This window comes from Bidens hawaiensis, unplaced genomic scaffold (assembly GCF_021521415.1).
Source record: "Bidens hawaiensis isolate Kalapana, Puna unplaced genomic scaffold, B.hawaiensis_p1.1 tig00009190_1, whole genome shotgun sequence".
NCBI classification, from domain to species: Eukaryota; Viridiplantae; Streptophyta; class Magnoliopsida; order Asterales; family Asteraceae; genus Bidens; species Bidens hawaiensis.
The window spans coordinates 20,213-42,050 of record NW_027491677.1 but is presented as its reverse complement, the minus strand read 5'-3'; the positions used below and the strand labels follow the sequence as shown (position 1 = coordinate 42,050).

At 34.5% G+C, this 21,838-nt stretch overlaps 2 pseudogenes; both read right to left on the bottom strand.

Moving 5' to 3' along the window:
* Window positions 1-371: 371 nt before the first annotated feature.
* On the bottom strand, window positions 372-3,449 carry LOC143531467 (uncharacterized; annotated as a pseudogene).
* Window positions 3,450-16,082: 12,633 nt separating this feature from the next.
* On the bottom strand, window positions 16,083-19,222 carry LOC143531520 (uncharacterized; annotated as a pseudogene).
* Between the last annotated feature and the right edge of the window lie 2,616 nt (window positions 19,223-21,838).

The following is a 21,838-nucleotide window of genomic DNA, read 5'->3' as shown; positions in this document are numbered from 1 at the left end:
CGGTCATAAAAAAATTCGGTCACAATGTCAGTTGCTAAAACTTCGGTCACAAAATCAGTTGCAAAAATGGTCAATAAAAATGCAACCAAAGCAACAGTCGCGAAATCAGTTGGGACAATTTTTTCGGTTGCCAAAAATGGTCGCAAAATAATTACAAACCAAGGTTTAATCGATCGACGTAATTGGTCGCAAACGGTTGCAAAAGAGCATTTGCGACTGATTTGCGGCCGAAATGACTGTTGCAAATGCCCATTTTTCTAGTATGTTCGAACTTAATATTCATCATAACTAGTAATTAGTTTATACTATATGAAATTATTACAAATTTTTATTGATAACATATATATAATAACATTGTAGGAGATCAAAAGTAAAGACCTTATATTGTAGGAACAATAAAGTTATTTCTTTTAGAAAACGATTTGGGAAGAATTGATCATTGAAGAGACTAGAAGTTTTTAACAAATTTTAAAGAGCCGAAGAAAATCCAAAATGTAGCCCATCATAAAGGTTGATGAGAAGAACCCAATCGGGAAACCAACCCAAGCTCCCTTCCATAGAAACCATGATTGTTTCTCGTCTTCATCATATGTTCCTTCCACTGGTCGTATATCACCGGGACAAGTGACCCTAATCTGCATACCACATAAACGGTGTTGTTTTCAAAACCAGTCATAGTGTCCATTTGTCCACCAACAGGAATCTTACCTGTAAGCCTGTTGTTGCTCACATCTAGAACCGTAAGCTGGCTGAGTTTCACTAGTGATTGAGGAATTGAACCTGATATTTCATTGTGTGACAAATCCAAGCTTTCTATGTTCTGTAGATCTCCAAAAGACATTGGAATATGCCTTGAGATCTTGCTGTGTGAAATGTTGAGCAGTTTCAAGGCTTTAAGATTGCCCAACGATGACGGGATTTCACCTGATATTTTGTTGTTTGACAAATCTAACAAAACGTAGGTTTCAAGGTTATGGGATGCTAGGCCTTGAAAAGATTTCTTCCAATTCACAATTAAGTCTCGACTCTCACGTCCGAAAGTGGAAATCATAATGGAATGGGAAACTGGAAATTCTTTTGGCACGTTCAGAGTCTCGATCATTCTTGAAAGGCTTGCTATCTCTCTTGGAATACCTCCGCTTAGGTTGTTATTGGAGACATCAAGAATTCGAAGAGAAGTGAGGCTGGAGATATTGCTTTGAATATATCCTTCAAGAGAATTGTTTCTTAGGACAAGAATTTCTAGAGTTGGGATTTGAGGGAGAGAATCATGTAAATTTCCAGTAATCATGTTATCATGAATATCAAGAAATATTAGGTTGACCAATTTAGTCAAATTCCATGGCAGATTTCCAGAGAAATTATTCCCGCCAAAATAAAGATATTGGATTACTTTCGGAAAGTTTGTGGGGATCTTACCTGAGAAATTGTTGTCTGATAAATCTAGCGTAGCCAAACAAGATTTATCTCCCCATACAGGACAACTGACACCAGATAACTTGTTTTTGGACAAATCTAGATACTCTAGAGTGTCAATTCTGGAGATGGACATTGGTATCTGTCCTGAAAATTTATTTTCTGACAAAATAAGAACATGTATCCTTTTGGCATTGCCTATATTTTCTGGTAACTTACCACAAAAGTTGTTCTGGGACAAATCAAGATAGAATAAATTCGTGTATTCAAATAGCAGTGAAGGGATTGATCCACTAAGGTTGTTACCAGACATGAATACTACTTCAATGTTCATCTCAGCGAGCCAATTTGGGAATCTTCCCTCGAGTTTATTCCCACTCAATTCAAGATAATGCAGTTCTTTATGTGATGAAATCCACTTTGGAATTTGACCTGAAATTCCACAATAAGTCAAAGACATCTCTGTTAGACTCCATCTTGGAATGATCTTAGCTTTGTTATTCCAGGTCAAGCTGTCTTCTTTTCCACCAATGAACAATGAAATCAGAGTTGTGGTGTTGAATAACCAAGTTGGAATTTCTCCCATGAGCCTATTGTCGTTGAGCCTAAGTACCTCTAAGTTGCTCAAGTTTTGTATCGATAATGGTATTGGGCCTGTAAACTTGTTCTTGCTCAGGTCAATTGCAGTGATATTGTGTAGTCTTCCTATGAAGTTTGGAATTTGCATTGAGAAAGAATTTTCAGACAAATCCAGTGTCTCTAGTTTCTTGAGGTTTACAATTGATGATGGGATTCCACCAGTGAAATGATTCTTTTGCAAGGAGACTGCCCTTAACTTGGTTAAACGTCCAATCTCTTCTGGGATATTTCCTGAAAGAAAATCCGCCTTCAACAATAGCGCTTCAAGATTTTGAAGCTTAACAACCTCATAGCTTAAAACCCCTGTGAGATTATTATCACTTAGATCAAGAATTTTAAGAGACCAGAGATCAAAAATCTGGGGAGGAATCGGGCCATGGAAACGATTCGTATTTAACTGTAGTGTTGTCAAATTCCCAAAAGACCCTAATTCGGGTCTTAGTTCTCCCTCAAGATTATTGTAACTACAATCAAGATCTTCAAGATATTTGAGTTCATAAAATTGAGGTGGAATTATACCATGGAAACTATTTTCATTTAACAAAAGTGTAGTCAAATTTCCAAAAGACCCAAATTCAGGTCCTAGTTTCCCCTCAAGATAATTAGAACTCAGATCCAGAACTCGTAGAGATTTGAGATGGAAAAGTTGAGAAGGAATCCGACCCTTAAAACGATTCCCACCTAAACATAGTGTAGTCAATCTTCGGAGAGACCCAAGTTCAGGTCCTAGTCCCCCCTCAATCGTATTGTTGCTCAAGTCCAAGTAGCGTAAATTCGTCAACAAAGAAATTTGGCCGGGAATGGAACCGTTGAACCGGTTGTCTTGCATGTCAAGATGAACCAGATTGGTGAGATTCACAAACCCATCTCCAGGGATCTCTCCGTGCAGATAATTGTACGAGATATCAAGAAATTCAAGTGACCTGATATGAAAAAGTGGAGCCAATATATTGGAAAACACAGGAGCGGGATTAATATCATGAAGCGGAACGACCAAGCCATCAAGATCGAGCTCGGTGACAGTTTTGGTTGTGGCGCACAGAACACGCTCCCAAGAGCAACAATCGGAAGTTAGACTCCATGATTTTAGTTCTATGGGCTGAAAAGAAGTAGAATTGATGGTGGCGATGAGGGTGGATTTGAATTGAAGAAGTGCTTGTTTTTTAGGGATGGACAAGAGAGTGATGGAATTGGAATACAAGTGAGTATGAAGAGGAATAATAATATTAGCAGTGGTGTGCTTATGTTGGTGGCCATGGTGGTTTCACTGGTTTGTGTTTGATTCATTTGCATTAGCAACGGTCATTATATAGAGAATGAGATCATGTAGCGTTACTTTTCTTTCTTAATCACTAGATTGGAATAATGTACACTTATTCTTGCACTAGGTACAAGTAACATATTTTTATTACACCATATTTAGTAGCTTTTCATAGCCATATATACGTGATCAGTTCAATTTTCCATCATGGATTACTAGAATAATAATCAAAATAATAAAAGAAACTATTGTAACTTTTAATATTAGTAAGAGTAATATTTGTTTTAATTCGAGTGATGAGTTTATCTGAAGCTAAAAGGAGACTATCTTTGTATGCAACATTGCTACTTGATCATTAATCAAGTGTAACAAAATTGGTTTAACTTTCACTCGTTTCCATGGGCTCTAAATTCTAATTAACTTTCAAAATGTATTTTTTTTTTGCCTATCCCTAATGGTGAATCAAAATGGGTATTTTTAAATAACCAGATATGTTTTTCTTAAAATTAATGTATTAACATCTAACGTCATATTTGTATTTATACGAATTTTAATACCTTCAAATATTGTGCATGTAACAATATTAGTTAAATACCTTATTTCTGAATTCCAATACAGTTTTGAATATTCTTTCTAAAGTATCCGATTCAACATTAACTATGAGACATTATATCGATCACAAGAGGTCGATGTAATAACTAACAATAACACTTGTGTTGTTACGCTTGATTGACAAGTATTCAAACTTAATATTTCCTTTAGATAATCCCAAAGGCTTTCTATTTCCGTTTACTTATGGAATGAAATGATGGTCAAGCTAGGCTTAGAAATTCTTGAAACTCAGGTTCGAAGCCTGACTCAATTAGGAGGTTTTATCATAGTGGATTGATGTTCAAGGTGATCTCTTCTATTAGATGGAATAAGAGGGAAGATATATAGCTCGAGATGGTTGGGGGATCCTTTTGATGATTTCTCATTGTACTCTACAGCCAAAAAGGATTTGACTCTTAGCCCCATCAATATAGAGGGCTAGGTTTTTAATTCGTGTAAATGGGTCCCGCTCAAATGTAACATTTTTGCCTAGAAAGCCGTTTTGAACAAGTTACCTACCGCCTTTGAAGCCCTTTCTAAGATAAATATAGAGGTGGCTTATTTGAATTGCATGCTTTGCAACTCCAGTTCTGATTCTATTGAGCATATCCTCACCGGCAGTCTGGTCTGGTCTCGACTAGTCAGGCATCATATTGGGGTGTGGTGTAAGGTTTCTCCGATTTTTACCCTTCTTCACCAAGGATGTTTTCAAATTTCATATGTCAGTGAAGTTAAAGGATAAAGAAATATCGATTGTTCATTGTATATTGACGATAGCAAGCAGAAGAATATGAAAAGTTAGAAATGAAAGGCTCCACAAGGATATAGAGGTTAAAATCTAGGTAAACGTTTGGGACATAAAAAGTCGTTCAACTAATTATGGATTAAAAATAGATCAAGGTTGTTTGCGGGGAATTTGGGTTGGGTTGGGGGGGGGGGGGGTATGTCTGCTATCATGTAATGCATTTTGTTCTTGGTGGTGGCGCCTCTATGCTCGGTAGAGGTGTCTTACCTCTCCCTGTAGTGTTATGTCGTTCTTGTTTGTTAATGTAGCTTACTTTTCATTAAAACCAAAAAAAAAATTGACCAGCTATAGGATTAATGTTCAAAAATCGTGTAAACTACTCATATCAAAGGTCGTTCAAGCGTTTAAAAAAAATTAAATTGCTAAAGTTGAGGAAAATTTTTACTATAAGACAATGAGTAGTCATAAAGCCTCACATCCAGGCATTATGCGACACGTGGCGCCTAGTTAAAGTTATGGTTTTATACAAAAATAAAGTGTAGTCATAAAGCCTCCATGATGCCTCACACTCCATTATTTTATTACTATTTTTTTGCCTATAACCTGCGTTATGTACAAAACGCACAAAAAAAAGCTATAATGCCGGGGGGGGGGGGGGTGCCCTCGGCGTTTTAGCACATAACGCCTCCACAACTTTGCCGTTACGGGTGGTCTAAATATAAGGCTCTAAAGTCTGACAGTCCGAAGTTATGCCTTATTTAGATTTGACATTTTCTTTTCTATTTTTAATTAATTTAAATAATAGTCTGCTACTTTATGGATCAACTCCCTACCATTTTTTATGTTTTAATCAAATACAAATGAAATTAACGTGTTAATTGTATAAATCGTTGATTAATTGCATAATTACTCAATGATGTAATTATACAATTACTCTACTTGTGTATATAATTAAATTACTCTACTTAATTATCACAATTAGCTCGTTAATTGCATAATTACTCAATGATGTAATTATACAATTACTATACCTGTATATATAATTACCTTACTTGATTTTCACAATTAACACGTTAATTTCATTTGTACGTTAATTTTCCCCTATCGTTTTTATATTAATTAATTTGTATATAAATTTTAGTATCTTTCGAAAGCCCTAGGGTTTGCTTGGCCTCCATGACACGGCACATAAGATCGAGACCTTGAGTAATTGATATCAACACTTGTGTTGCTTTACTAGATTGATAGTAATATTAATGTAGTTATCTGAACTCTTCTACAAAAATAAGGGTAAATTACAAGTTTGATTTTGTTTTATTTATGTGCAAGTTGTATTAGTCTATTTTTTTCTCCATGTTTATGGTTCATAATCATTTGTTTGGTTTTAATCCCAGTATGTGATCCAGATCACTTGTTAGACTGATTATTATAAAAATATCTTTTCAGTTACTTTTATCTTATTTTTGTAAGGTCCCGTTTTGTAATTTAGTCTTTTGTATTTGTTTGCTTTATTCTTAATGTATCATGTTAGCCTTTTGTTTTATGTATGTTTGAGTCCGAGACCATGTAAATAAAGCTCAATGGGCCGTTAATAATAAAAAAAGAGGCGTGACATGCTTTCCTATAAATAGAAAAACATGCCAATGCACTCACTAACTTTTTTGCAAATTCACAACCTTATCTTTTCTACCAACTCTCTCTCAACTCCCTCTTTATTTTCCTTTTCGGGTAATAACAAACACCAACAAGATCCGAGATTTCGGTTGTTTACTAGTGATTTCCGCTAGCAAGTAAGTGAGATTGATTCAAGAACTTTGTTATTTGATTCGCTCTTAGGATCTACAAAACTGTTGATCCCATCCCTATATTAGCTAGTTCTAATGGTGATTTATTTTGTTCAGCACGTTATGTAGAAGAAAGTTGGTGTGTGAAAAAGAACATGAGTTGTCGAAAGAAAAGCGTTTCAAATTCACTTTTTAATTCCAGTGTGAATCTAAAACAATCATTTGTCAACTCTGTCTGTAATAATTGTAATAATGACACATATGAATCCATAAAAAGTATTTTGGTATCATCTTTGAATGATAATGTAATTTGCAAGAGTGTTGATGTTGACACTTCTCAGAATGTTTTAAATGAAAATGATGATTTTGTTTCAGATAGTGATTGTGGTTAAAAATGATGTTAATTAGAGTAGAGTCTATGAAGTGAACATGGCTAGGTGTTCATCAACAAGTTGTAAAGTTAAGGTGACTATATACAAAAGAAATGTTTTTGAAAATGGAAAGGGAAGTACCTCAAGTAAATATATTCCACCATACAAAAACTTATTTTCTCAGAAAACCAATCATTTAAGAATCCTCAATCATACAACTATTTTGACAATAACTACTATAGTCCTCATCAACAAAATTTTGTTGATTCTTGTTACACAAATGCTTTTGATGATAGAGTTTACAGACCAGATGGATTTTATGGTCATGTTTATTTCCAAGCATCACCTTTCCCACTATTGCAATCATATCATAGTTCTGATGAGTTATATAAATTCTCTAGGAGAAAATGTTGTTTCGTTTGTGGTAACCCTTCTCACCTTGCAAGACATTGCAAGAACTGGCATAGACAACAGGGAAGAAATGAGCAGTCAGTTTAATCGGTCGCGTTCTAAAGCCGCACCCAGTACAAGAACAAGGACTAATCGATATGAAAAGTTCTGCCAACGAAATGGACGTGAAATCCAACAACCATAAGAAAGCAAGAAAACCTTTTCGAATAACCAAAAAGTAGAAATCATAAAGGGGTTCAAGGGTTGAAAAATCCAAAAACCCACCAAAAATAAGTAACAAGAAGAAATGATCTAAAGATAGTAGATTCTGGTCCTTTTTCTCGCTATATGTATAAACATAATCCTATTTCTGTAAATATAATAGATTTCTTTTTTTTTGAACGACCAACTAAGTAACGCCGGGTACTCTGTACGCGACCCCCATTGTCTAAAGGTAACCTGAGCCGGCCACCAGTGCCGGCCGGAGAGGAGGGCGAGGAGGGCGACGGCCCCAGGTCCACTCCCTCCATGGGCCCAAGGTTTTTTATAAATATTATATTTTTTAACTTGACCGTATGAACTACCTTCCATATGGCTGATTGTTAAAGTGAAGATAGAGAAGAAAAGAGTAGAGAGAAAAGAAAATGAGGTTTTCCGGCGATCGACCTTGCTCTGTAATGGAGAATAGAATTGTGTTTTCTAAGAGAAAGATAATCAGGAAAGAAGATAGATAAAAGACTTTAAAATAAATGTTGACATTTAATCAATAGGCTTAAAAAATACCTAAAAGCTGACTTGTTAAAAGAGAAAGGCAAGTGATGCAGTCCTATTATAGTCACCCTATTCAAATAGTTGTTTTATTATTATTATTATTATTATTATTATTATTTATCTTTTAAACTTTTCTTATGAGTAGATTAACCTTTACTATAGAATGGAATTATACCCTTTTTGCATTATGGAGTAATTCATAAACTTTAATTTAATTGATTATTACTCTAATATCGAAATTAAATCCGTTTACATTGTAACATTTATATATAAGTTTATTATCATTTCTAATACACATTAATGGAATAATTGGGAGGAGAAAACTTGTTTTAGGCCCGGTTCCATCCGCGCCCTAGGCCCTAAATTTTTTTAGCATTTTTAGAGACGACCATGCTAGCCACTAGTCCGGACGGACAGAGCCCCTAGCGGTCCACCTATTGAGGGATTCACCGGATAAAACCCTACCCCACGCCCGCCAAATGGCACGACAACGAGGAGCCGGTAAAACCGGGTGAGATCATGACTCGAACCCTGGCAAGCCAGGTCATCTCTCATATCTCCCATATAAATTGGTGATAGTGAAGTTTGAACCCCTTACCTCTCACTTGTAAAGTGAGTGCTCTACCATTGAGCCACATTCAATTTATAATATAATAGATTTCTAAATGAGTAAATGCCCTTGGCTTTATAATTATTTACATTACGTAAATAATTATAGATGTAACAAATCAAATAATTATTTCATCCAATTATATTTGGAGAGATGTTAAAGGTTTTCTAATTTTTTAATAAATATCTATTTTAGTAAATAAGTTTTCAGCTACACCTATTTGAAAAATTATTTCCTACCTACACCACTTAGGTAAAATAAAACTCAACTTACTAAATGGGTTTCATCCTAGTTCAGTTTGACAGTTTCTCGGTTGTATATTTAGCAATTTTGGTTGTATATACTTCACAGTTTTATTAAGCCACTAGATTGAGGCTCGTGTATTACACCCGTAGTTCTTGAAAATACAATATTTAATAAATAATCAATATACAAGAAATAATAAACCCGTTAAACACTATTAATACAGTCGTTGTACAATAGTCTTTAAAACAATTCTAAAGTAAGAGATTATAAATGTCAATTTTTTGAAAAAATAGGAAGTAAATATTAGAGTAACAAATTTTGAAACGTAAATTTTAAGAATGGTAACTATTATTTCACTATTATAAATTTGTTAAAAAATGTGAGGTTTAATGTGAGAGTGACAAGTGGCAAAACTTGTAGCTTTTTATTTGAGAGTATAGATATTGAGTTGCTTGTCATAGCCATGTGCGATCAGCTATTTACATGATGAGTTATTAACTAAATACTGATTACTCAAAATACATAAAAATTTTGTGTTTTTAAATACAAGAGAAGTAAAAAAACAAACTATGCAATTTTCATTAATAGATGGAGTAATATATTATCTGAATTTGACCGGTGATATTATTCTTAAGTAAAAGGAGACAATTATCGTATGCTACTTAATCAGGTGTAACAAAACCGGTTAGCTTTCACATAAATTTCATGTGGTTAACTTGTAAAAACTAACATTGAAAATAATTCATATATTTTACGCCCCGCTGTTGTAGTGGGACATTGTACATTACTTCTATCTAAGGGCAAATTAAAACTAGTATTAATATTATATCACCCAATATGTTTTTCTTTAAAGTTAAGATTTAATTACACAAATGGTCCTGATTTGTCAAAAGTTAATGGTTTGGGGCCCAACTTTGAGAACTAACATGTATGTGATATGTGTTAAATGAGACGATATATAAGGGCGGTTCGGTAAATCTCATGTGATGGCTTGGAGGAGATTTTAAATAATAATTAGTTTATTATTTATTAATAAGTTAGTCTTATTTTACTTAAGTTAGTCTTATCATAAATTGTATTTGTGTTAGTATCAAACTGTGAGTTTGAATACGAGTTTGGCTCGAATTAAGGGTGCTATATAAACCTTTGGTTCACACAGGAATATAAAGTTTTTCGTTAGTCGTTTTTTCTTAATAAAAACATTGAAGTCTTTTATTTGTCAAAAAAGTTCAGTTGTGTTTGCCATTTAATATTGTGTGCAGCCCAACAAAAGTTTGTCCTCTGTTTCTTTTCTTTTGTTCGACTAAGAAGCAACAATGGGGATTCTTTTGGGTTATCGTTAACAAGTCAAGAAGCATACTTGGTTTTCTTGTTATATAAAATTATCTTTTTAAAATGTTCAAACGATTTAATTTATTGACGTGAAAAACAATAGTAAAAATTGGTTTCGATTTTTAGTAAAAATTGGTTTCGATTTTTAAACCAAAAAAGTTTACTCATATTTTGAAAGTTATACAACAAAGGTATGACATAAGCCAAACCAATAGAGTATTTATGTAACTAACTTAGATTAACTAATACAGCACATCAAGCCAAATTTTAATAACTGAAATTAATAGACTAGTTACTAGATTAACTTTCTAAATAATCATTTAAATTATTCAAAAAAAATTAAGGTTCACGTGTTTTTGAAAAATATAAATACTAAATTTTAGGAAAAGTCTTTAATTTAAAAGGTGAGCTCTAAAGTCTAACAGAGTGACAATTGAGGCATTTCGTCAATTAGGCTATGCGTAGTGAAAGGGCTACAAATTGGGGCGTTTTGCGCCGTGTGGCGCCCAGTCAGCAAAGGGGTGAGAATTTGTTTTTAGGGTGTAATGGTGTAGGGGCTACAATAATATATATATGTATATACATAACACACACATATTAATAAAATAATAATATTTTTTTCTTCTTCCACGCCGACAATTAGTCCCCGCCCCTTATTGCCCCAAAATCGGGGGGGGGGGGGGGGAGGGGGTGTTCCTCCTCAAATTCGCCCCATTTCTCGTCCCATTATAGTTGGCCTTACGGGTACCAAAACTCAAAGTGTTATGCAAGTTATGTCCTGTTTAAATTAGACATTTTCAACCTCGCTTGTCTCTTTTCAATTGGTTTTAATTATAGTCCGCTAACTCATGGATCAACCCCTTATTAATTTCATACATATTTGAATTTTCTTTTCAAAGCACTAGGATTTACTCAACAGCCTCTATGACACGTCTCATGAGATCAGACCTTAAGTAATTAATTGATAACAACGTTTGTGTTGCTTTATGAAAATATCAATGTTGTTATCTGAAATATTCTATGAAAATAAGAGTAAACAAATTTGATTTGGTTTTACTATTTTTCTTTTTTTTCTCCATACGGGAATATGTACGTGGTTCAAATCAGTAGTTTTGATTGTTAGACTAATGATTTTATATTTTAATAATATCTTTTGAATTACTATTTCCTTATGTTTTTTACTTCCAAAAAGAATTGGGGTACATCAGACCTTGTTCATTTGTCTATTATATGGTACAAGTGTAGAACTAGTTCTCTAATAAAATGAATAATTATTAACTTAATTATTGGGTATTTAAATTTAGTCAAAGCTTCATTGTTTTTAAATTCAGTCAAAGTTTCATAAAATTGAAAATTAATCCTAGTACACTGCTTCCTTGTTCACTGCTCTTTGTTCAGTCAGTACATATTTTCCATTAGAAATCTGATTGTTAGATAGTCCTGTAACTTAATTTATAAGTGCTTTTATAATACAAATGTCTCGACCCGAATCCCCCTCTCGCAACGAAATTTGGGTCTTGCCAGTGATACCCGCTGCAATATGTTATGTCCTTTGAGGTTGATAGGGTGTTTGTGATCTTGATGTTGCGTGGTTTGCCTTTGGGAAATGCATGGGACTCTCCATTGCAACTTTATTTTTAAGTTATTTGGCCAATGCAATTCTTGGTATGTCCTTTTTATCCGGCTCGATTATCACTTGATTATGTGAACTGATCATTTAACTTGAACACTAGAGTTCACTTAGTCGGATTGAGTTTGCTATCCAAAAGGGGGTTGCGGCGCAGCTTGTTGCCCGCTTACCTGCCACTTCATTGTAAATCGTTTGGATGTTTCTATAAAATATTAAAAATAACCAAACTTTGAAATTAAAAAAAAAACACTAATATATAAACGTGTTGCACTTGGAATTAATCAAGAAGTCAAAAGTAAATTAAAGAGCCAAAATAGGTTGTATGTAAAAGTCAAAGCGTTGTGTAAAAGTCAAAGCGTGGATTTAGGACCCGATGTTTCACATTGGATACCCATCTAGTTAAAAGCGGTTTAGTAACTGTAAAATCCAAAGGTATAAATACCCTTATATGCACCGACATTTGGAAGTGACAATAGTGTTGTTTTGTGTATATCGCTCCCTGTTTTCACACATTTATTCCCTGAACAAATTATGTGCAGATTCTCTTGTTCATCCGAAATGATCCTATAAATGATCCTAGCGCAACATAACGTACCAAGAGTTTTGTACATGAAAATGAGATGACCTTCGAAATCAATTGTGTTTAGTGTGTGTGCGTAACCGGGCCTGAACCAACAGAGAAACCTCAAACAACAAATTGTAAGTTATTTTCTGTTTCTCTTTTTCATTTTTCATTGCATAACTACACTTTTGTTTATCTGCTGCATATCTGGAATTGGAATATGGTAATTAAATTATTACATACATTTGGACTTTTTGATGTCATTGACAAAGTGCCTAATTTACTACTAATATTCTTTATCTTTGTTATTGTATACTTTTACTTAGAAGGTTTTATGTTTTATCACTCCTCTTAAGTACTAGTTTGCAAATTCTATTTTTACCAGTTTTAACCTCTATCCACTGCAATTATGTGTTTTCTGTTTAAGCATTACTTCTTTTCCACCTTTTCGTTTTAGAAATCTCATTGCCAGATAACTAGAATTCTAGATTATTGATTAGTATTTGGAGACTTTCATTTACGGGTCTGAAGTATTTTTATGCTTATAATTTAACGAGTTAAAAAGTTTGATCTTATAACGAACACTATTATACAAGACTAGAACCCTCTAACGGTCACATATTTTTGTTACGTATGTATAATGATAATTAGGCTAGATCATATTTTGTTATAAAAAATTGCTTGTTCCTAAAGTTTTTTGAACTAAGAATCATAATTTTGACCATAAATTTTGTCATTTATCAAATATTAGGTTTTATTGTTAAATATCTTTATAATATTTGTTAATCATAATTCTTGATCGAGTTTTCTTCTTTATTAAAACAAAAGCGCATCTCTATTTATTTCTTATCAAAATTTTACTTTTAGAGGACGTGGCAGACATCAACTTCAAAGCAAAATGGCACTGCTTCTTTTGAAATTTTGAATTTGATCGATACTTAATTATATACATTTTGATTTTTTATGTCATTCACAAAGTGCTAATGTACTAATGTTTCTGATATGCACTTTGATTCACATTTACTTAGAAGCATAGTTACATAAATCGCTCACAGACCCACGATTTTCGTATTGGTACGTTGTGTACCCAATCGCAATTCGCCGGCGTTCCGGTCTCTGGAGAATTCGCGACTTCAAATTCCGGTACGTTTCGATCCCTAACAACCTAAATCGCGATTCAATTGATGCTGGTCCATCACTTTTACTGATTAAGAATTCGCGATTAAACTGAATTGAAAGAATAAGAAGAGATAGATGAGGAAGATGGAGAAGAAACAGAGCGGCTGTAATGCAATCTTTGTTATTTAGGGCTTTAAAAGTTATAATTTAAGATTAACTCCCTACACTTTCATACTTAACATTTTAGTCCCTTAAATTTATAAATGTTTACATAAAAACTATTAAAAATGTAAAATTAGTTTGTGTATTCTAATAACTAACTCCCTGATGCCCTGACGCAGGAGCATCCGGTCCATTAAGTCGGCCCGGTCGGACCCAATGTTTATTTTTATTTATAAATAAAGTTGTTAGGTCTTTAGTTTCATTAGTGTTTGATTAAGTTCTATATTAAAAAACTTTGTTCTTGGAACCTATGGTTCGGTTAACGGTCTTTGATTAACTAAAGTGTCATGAGCCATTTGAATGCTTCCGTTTTCGCATCATTTGGTATCAAAGCCTTTGGTTCTCAAATGGCTCGACATGAAGATGAATACTTTCTTGTTCATAGAATCGCCGACAGAGGCAACGAAAGGAGGGTTTTCTATTCATGTGCTCGGGGAGAAGATCGACGCCCTATTTGCAGATTCGCCGACCGAGGCAGCGGTGGAGTGTGTTCCAACCCACGGGATCTTAAGATCAAACGACTTTGACAACGAGTCCGCAATCCGGAAGATCTCGAACGGCTCCGAAAGCGAGTCCGTGATCTCGAGTTAAAACGGGAGATGCGCAAGGTAGGAACCGAGTCGAGCACCGTCGTCTGGGACGAAGGTGGTGACGGAGAGCAGCAGTCGTTTGGCCGTCATCCACCCAGGTTCTACGAACCGATAGATCATTATTACTCGGAAGACGAACCGATAGATCGTTATTACCCGGAAGACGAACCGATAGATCATTATTACCCGGAAGACGAACTTATAGTTCATTATTACCCGAAAGACGAAACGATAGATCATTATTACTCGGAAGATGAACCGAGTGTTGATGAAGATGGTGTTGATTTCCATGAAAACAAGTGTTTTAGGGAGGAGGAGTATCATTCTATTGCAGATTTTATCTATGAATCACCGCCCATGTTTGATAAATACAAGGACGAGGAAGATGGGAGTGTATTTTTGTCCATGTCTGATTATACCAAGATCGATGGGACAATTCGGGGTAGTTCTCCGGTGGCTCTTGTTGAAGATTTGGATTATGCTAATCGGAAAATCAAAGGAATTGAAGAACGGTTTTGCATACAATTTGATAGGGAGGCTGCTGGTGGTCATGCAATACGGAACGACGACTCATTTATTGCATGCGGGACTCAAACAGAATCCATGGTAACCCCTCCTTCATGCCAGAAGTTATGGTAGGATCGGATGTTGACGCAACAATGACGAATTTTCAGTTGGGTATAAATTTTAATGATGATACTTTTTCGTTATTGGATGAGCAATCTAGTGATTTACATTATGTTTATGGAGGAAAAACGTGGAATAAAAAGTTATTTTACAAGTTGCTACATGTAAAAAAAGGACCCGATCTTTTCGATGTTCTCAAGACTCGAGGACAAGTCTTTTTCGAAGACGGGGAGAAGGAGGTGGAGAGACCCGACAACCCAAAAGACCTAGGGGGTGGTACGAGTTTAAAGCCAGGTGAGATGACCCGTAAAGTTGAACGGATTGGGTGGATCATGGTGCTAACAAATAAAGAGCGGGTTGATGTTCCTTTTGACCCAGGCGGCTTCGGTCAAAAAAACAAAACTCGAGGACGAGTTTTTTCGAAGATGAAGAGTATGATGCAGGAGCATCCGGTCCATTAAGTCGGCCCGGCCCGGCCCGACCCAAATGTTTATTTTTATTTATAAATAAAGTTGTTAGGTCTTTAGTTTCATTAGTTTTTGATTAAGTTTTATATTAAAAAACTTTGTTCTTGGAACCTATGGTTCGGTTAACGGTCTTTGATTAACTAAAGTGTCATGAGCCATTTGAATGCTTTCGTTTCCGCATCACTCCCTCTATTATCACTTGTTTACATTTGATCCTTAATCTTATATATTTATACATAAAAAGTATTAAATTAAATTTATAATATATATAAATCATAAATAGCTAGATTTTTATTTTGGTGCATCGAACCGAACTATATGGTACACCGTACCGGTTCGTACCGAAATGAACCTACCCCCTTCGTACCGAATTCGTCTAGCCTAGCGAACCGCGTACCCGAACCGCGTACTCGTACCGAAGCGTACCGCGATTTATGTGACTATGCTTAGAAGTTTCCTTGTCTGCAAAGATGTTTAATGTTGTTTTTCATGCATAACAAAAAGAGTGATTATCAGCTGATCACAAATGATTAAGTTTCTAGTTGTTTAGAAATGTTTGAACTTGATATTAATTTTTACTAGTGATTATGTACGTACATTTTATGGAACGATTACAACCTTTTATTGATAGTGTATAATAACGTTGTATGATTACATTTTGATAGTGTATAATAACGTACATTTTGCTAAGAACCGATCATATTTGAAGAGACTAGAAGTTTTTACCAAATGTTGAAGAGCCCACGAAAATCTAGAAAGCGCATAATCAAAATTGATGAGAAGAACCCAACCGAAAAACCGACAAAAGTTCCCTCCCATAAAAACCATGATTGTTTCTCGTCTTCGTCATTAATTGCTCCTTCTACTGGTTGTATATCATGAGGACATGTGACCCGGATCTGCATACCACATAAACCAATGTTGTTTTCATAATAATTCAACTCATCCATAGAGTCCATTTGCCCACCGACGGGAATCTTACCTCTCAGCTTGTTGTTGCTCACATCTAGAACTGTAAGCTGCTTGAGCTTCACTAGTGATTCAGGAATTGAACCTGAGATTTCATTGTGTGACAAATCCAAGCTTTCAATGTTCTCTAGATCACCAAATGAGAGTGGAATATGACCGAAAATTTTATTGTATGATATATTGAGCAGTTTTAGGGAGCTGAGTCTGCCCAACGATGACGGGATTTCACCATTTATATTGTTGTATGACAAATCCAACAAAGAGTGGATGCCATAGTTACGGACTACCAAGTCTTGAAAACATCCCTTCCAATTCACAATCAAGTCCAAACCCCAAGAATAATGATAATTAAAATATGCATCGTTCAATGGTTCTGATTTGTAGAAAGGTTCAATCATTCCTAAAAGATCTGCTAATTCTTTTGGAACACTTCCGGTTAGGTGGTTATGGGAGAGATCAAGAATTCGAAGAGAACTGAGGTTGGAGATACTTCTAGGGATAAATCCTTCAACAGAGTTGTTTCTTAACACAAGAACTTCAAGAGTTGGGATTTGTGAAATGGTGTCATGCAAATTCCCGGTAATATTGTTATCATGGATATCAAGAAGTTTGAGGTTGACCAATTTAGTCAAATTCCAAGGAAGATTTCCAAAAAACTTATTCCCCCCTAGATAAAGGAATTTGACTCCTTTAGGAAAATACACAGGGAACTGACCAGAGAAATTGTTGTTAGCCAAATCTAGGTAAATCAACCCATCATTGGAAATATTTTGTAAGTAAATATTGGAGATGGACAATGGAACTTGTCCAGAAAAAATATTTTTTGACAGGCGAAGAAATATTCTTATAGCTTTGCCTATATTTTCAGGCAACTCTCCGCTAAATTTGTTTTGTGACAAATCAAGACTTTGTATATCCACACTTTCAAATAGGCGAGGTGGGATTGGCCCAATGAGATTGTTTTCTGATAGATTTATTTTCAATGTTCAAATCCGTGAGAAAATCCGGGAATCTTCCTTCCAGTTTGTTCTTGCTCAAATCAAGCCAAAGCAATTCTTTTTGTGTTGAAATCCATTCGGGAAGTTTACCGGAAATATTACAAGAATACATAGAGATCATGAATAGACTACACTTTGGAACAATCGTAGCTACGTTATTCCAAATCAAGCCGCTTCCACCAATGAACAAATTATTGAGAGTTGTGATTTTGAATAGCCAGGTTGGGATCTCCCCGGTGAGCATGTTGTCATTAAGCCCAAGTGTTGCTAACTTGCTCAAGTTTTGCATTGTTAATGGAATTGGTCCAGTAATTTCATTCTTGCTCAGGTACAGACACTCTAGTTTCCTGAGGTTCACAATTGAAGATGGGATCTTACCTGAGAAAAGATTGTTATATGAAGAGAATTCCCTTAACTTGGTTAAGTTTCCAATCTCTGCAGGGATTTTACCAGAAAGAAAATCAGCAGCCAAGTAAAGTGATTCAAGATTTTGAAGCTTACCAACTTCAGGGCTTAAACCCCCCTCTAGATTATTCTCACCCAGATCAAGATATTGAAGAGACTTGAGTTCAAAAAGTTCAGATGGAATTGGACCATGGAAACTATTGTTATATAAATATAGTTCAGTCAAATTCCGAAGAGACCCGAGTTCAGGCCCTAGTTTCCCATCGAGATTGTTATCACATAGATCAAGAACTTGAAGAGAATGGAGTTTGAAAAGCTGAGAAGGAATCAGACCATGGAAACTATTATTGTTTAACCTTAGGGCTGTCAAATTCCCAAATGACCCTAGTTCGGGTCTTAGTTCCCAACTCAAGAATTTTATTGCTTAGATCAAGATCTTGAAGGGATTTGAGTTCATAAAATTGACAAGGGGTCAGACCATGTAAACTATTGTCATTTAACCACAATGTAGTCAAATTTCTGAAAGAACCGAATTCGGGTTCTAATTTCCCCTCGAGATAATTATAGCTCATATCTAGAACTCGTAGAGATTCGAGATCGAAAAGTTGAGAAGGAATTCGACCCTCGAAATGATTCAGACTAAAATTCAGTGTAGTCAGTCTACGGAAAGACCCAAGTTCAGGTCCTAGTTTCCCCTCGAGACAATTGTTGCTCAAGTCCAAGTAGCGTAAATCCGTCAACAAAAATAGTTGGCTGGTGATGGAGCCGTTGAACCAGTTGTTTTGCATGTCAAGATGAACCAGATTAGTGAGATTCATAAACCCATATCTAGGAATCTCTCCATGAAAATAATTGTGAGAGATATCAAGCTTTCTTAAGTGACCTGATATGAAAAACCGGGCCAAGATATCGGAAAATACCGGAGCTGGATAATAAATATAAGGAAGCGGAACGACTAAGCCATCCAGGTGGAGCTCAGTAACAGTTTCCGTTCCCGTGCAAGTAACACGCTCCCAGGAACAACAATCTGAAGTCGCATTCCATGATTTTAGTGTTAGGGGATAAAAAGAAGTAGAATTGATGATGGTGGTGAGGGTGGATTTGAAGTGAAGAAGTGCTTGTTTATGATGGGATGGACAAGAAAATGATGAGATTGGAATGTAAGTAAGTATGAACAAGATTGATATGATTAGCAGGGGTGTATTTAAGGTGGTGGCCATTGTGGTTTTTTTGTTTTTGATTCATTTGTACCAACAGCGTGGTGATTATATAGTATAGGGAACCAGACGTGGGATTTTTTTTCTTTCTGTTTTCTTAATCTAGAATAATATACAATTATTTAAAAAGCATTACTATATAAGAGAAACTTATAAAAATATTGTGTCGTCGTGTTTCAAGTCAAGTCAACTGATGGTGGAAACTTTAGTTCAGCTTTTTGTTGTTCACACTTCATAACATATCTACACAATCTCTCTTTTCATCCAGCCGAAAGATAAAAAAATCAATTTTTAAAAGATAATAATTTATACAATTGATTAATGACGATTAATACATTGCTATCACTTATATTTCATATTCATCAGTTTACCTTATAATCCAAACAAAGTTTCTTTCGGTTCGTTTAAATGTAAACATACAAGTTTATCTATATGTCGTTCTATAAAGATATTTAGAATGATACTCTCATATATTGTAAACCATAAATTATGATAACACTATTTTTTTTTACAAGCAAATGGTGGGACAATGATAAAATCCACTAAAAAAATATAATATAATATTCTATATCACGTATCTAATTTATTATTACAATTCTGATTTTCTTTTTGGAGTACTCAAGTTTACTTTGACTTAGATCAAGATTTAAAGTGAATATAATAGTTTTGTTGTGTTAATAGTTACATCGGTTGAAGCCCATAAAATAAAATACATGTATGATGTTGATCTATATCGGTTGGTTTTGTCACAATTACTCACAAAGTACGTTTATGCTAGAAGGTCGAGAAAGAAAAAAACAAAGATGCGTATATACGTAGTTTTTTCAAAAGTTAGTTAAAAACAAACAGCGTATGTATTTAAATCACATAGGCTGATTTTTTTTTCTTTTTTTTACATTTACATAAATTTTTTGCTGAATTTTTCAAAATTTTACTGGATTTTTATGTGAAAATTTTACTCTGTAAACGAGAAATAGATTAAATCACTTTTTTACTGAATTTTGTGCTCCTTCAATTTATTTTTGATTGTAAAAAAAAATTAAAGAAAAGTATATATTATGTAAAAGTAAATAGAGAAAAGTACTCAAAAAGGTAAATACTTTTTCAATCTACACTTATTTGAGGGAAAAACTCCATATTCTATAGGACATAGCTTTAGGAAAAGTTAAAATACACTGTGACACAAAAATAATAAGAATTGTGAGAAATATTTGTATATAAAAAATTCCTAAAAAATAACTACAAAAAAAACATAACTCAAAATTTAAATAAAAAGGGAAAAAATTAAACTAAAATGTTTCCCCGTCATTCTCGTTATAAAAACGACGAAAAGACACAATGCAGAGAAAAAAAGGTACAATGGCGAAAATTACCATAATATACATATATAAATAAAAAAACACAATAAATCGTAAAATATAATATAATGCCAAACAAAATATAACATAATGATAAGTAATAACACAATATCAAAAAGAAAAAAAACGACACAATGTCAAGGAAAAATGACACAATTAATGACAAAAATAAACATTGTCGCAGCAAAATCTTCTTTATGACTTTATATCATGGGAGTTGTAGAAATGAGATGACTTTTGGTCATATTTGGAAGTTTTCCAATTTCTGGTGGAATACTTCCGGTTAGTTTGTTCCAGGAGAGATCAAGAATTCTAAGAGAAGTGAGGTTGTAGATATTGCTTGGAATATATCCTTCAAGTGAATTGCTTCTTAGGATAAGAGCTTCCAGAGTTTGGATTTGAGGGAAGTTATCTTGTAAATTTCCTGTAATATTGTCTTCATGAATATCAAGAAGTTTCAGATTCACCAATCGAGTTAAATTCCAAGGTAAGTTGCCAGAAAACTTATTCCCACCTAAATAAAGATTTTTTATTCCTACAGGAAAATTTATGGGGATATTACCCGTGAAATTGTTGTAGGACAAATCTAGGGTTTCCAATTTGGATTTATCCACAAAAATAGGTAAGGTGTCGCCGGAAAATCTATTTGTGGACAAGTCTAGATTCCGTATACTGTCAGCCCTGGATATGGACATGGGAACTTGTCCTGAAAGATTATTTTCCGACAAAGAAAGGTAACCAATACTTTTGGTGTTGCCTATATTTTTTGGTAACTCCCCATAAAAATTGTTCTTGGACAAATCAAGTTGCAACAAATTCTCAGATTCAAACAAAAGAGGTGGGATTAATCCGCTAAGCTTGTTTTCTGAAAGGGATATCATTTCAAGCTTCCGCCTTACAAGAAAATCTGGGAATCTTCCCTCTATATTATTCCGGCTCAAATCAAGATATTTCATATATTTTTGAGATGATATCCATTCTGGAATTTGACCGGATATATTACAAGAAGATATAGAGAGGAAGAATAGACTACAGTTTGGAACAATCTTAGCTTCGTTATTCCAAATTAAGCCGTTTCCTTTTCCACCAATGAACAATGCCTTTAGAGTTGTGATTTTGAATAACCAAGTTGGGATTTTTCCAACAAGCATGTTGTTGTCGAGCCGAAGACCTATTAACTTGCTCATGTTCTGCATTGATGATGGGATTGTGCCCGTAAATTTGTTGTTACTGAGATCAAGTGCAGTAATGTTGGGTAATGTCCCAATGGAGGTCGGAATTTGCATAGAGAACAAATTATCAGACAAATCCAATGTTTCTAGTTTCTTATGGTTTGCAACTGAAGATGGGATTCCACTTGACAAATGATTATTTTGCAAGGATAATTCTCTCAACTGGGTTAAATTTCCAATCACTTGCGGAATATTTCCAAAGAGAAAATTGCCACCCAAAAAAAGTGATTCAAGATTTAGAAGCTCACCAGCTTTAACGCTTAAATCCCCCTCGAGAGCATTATTA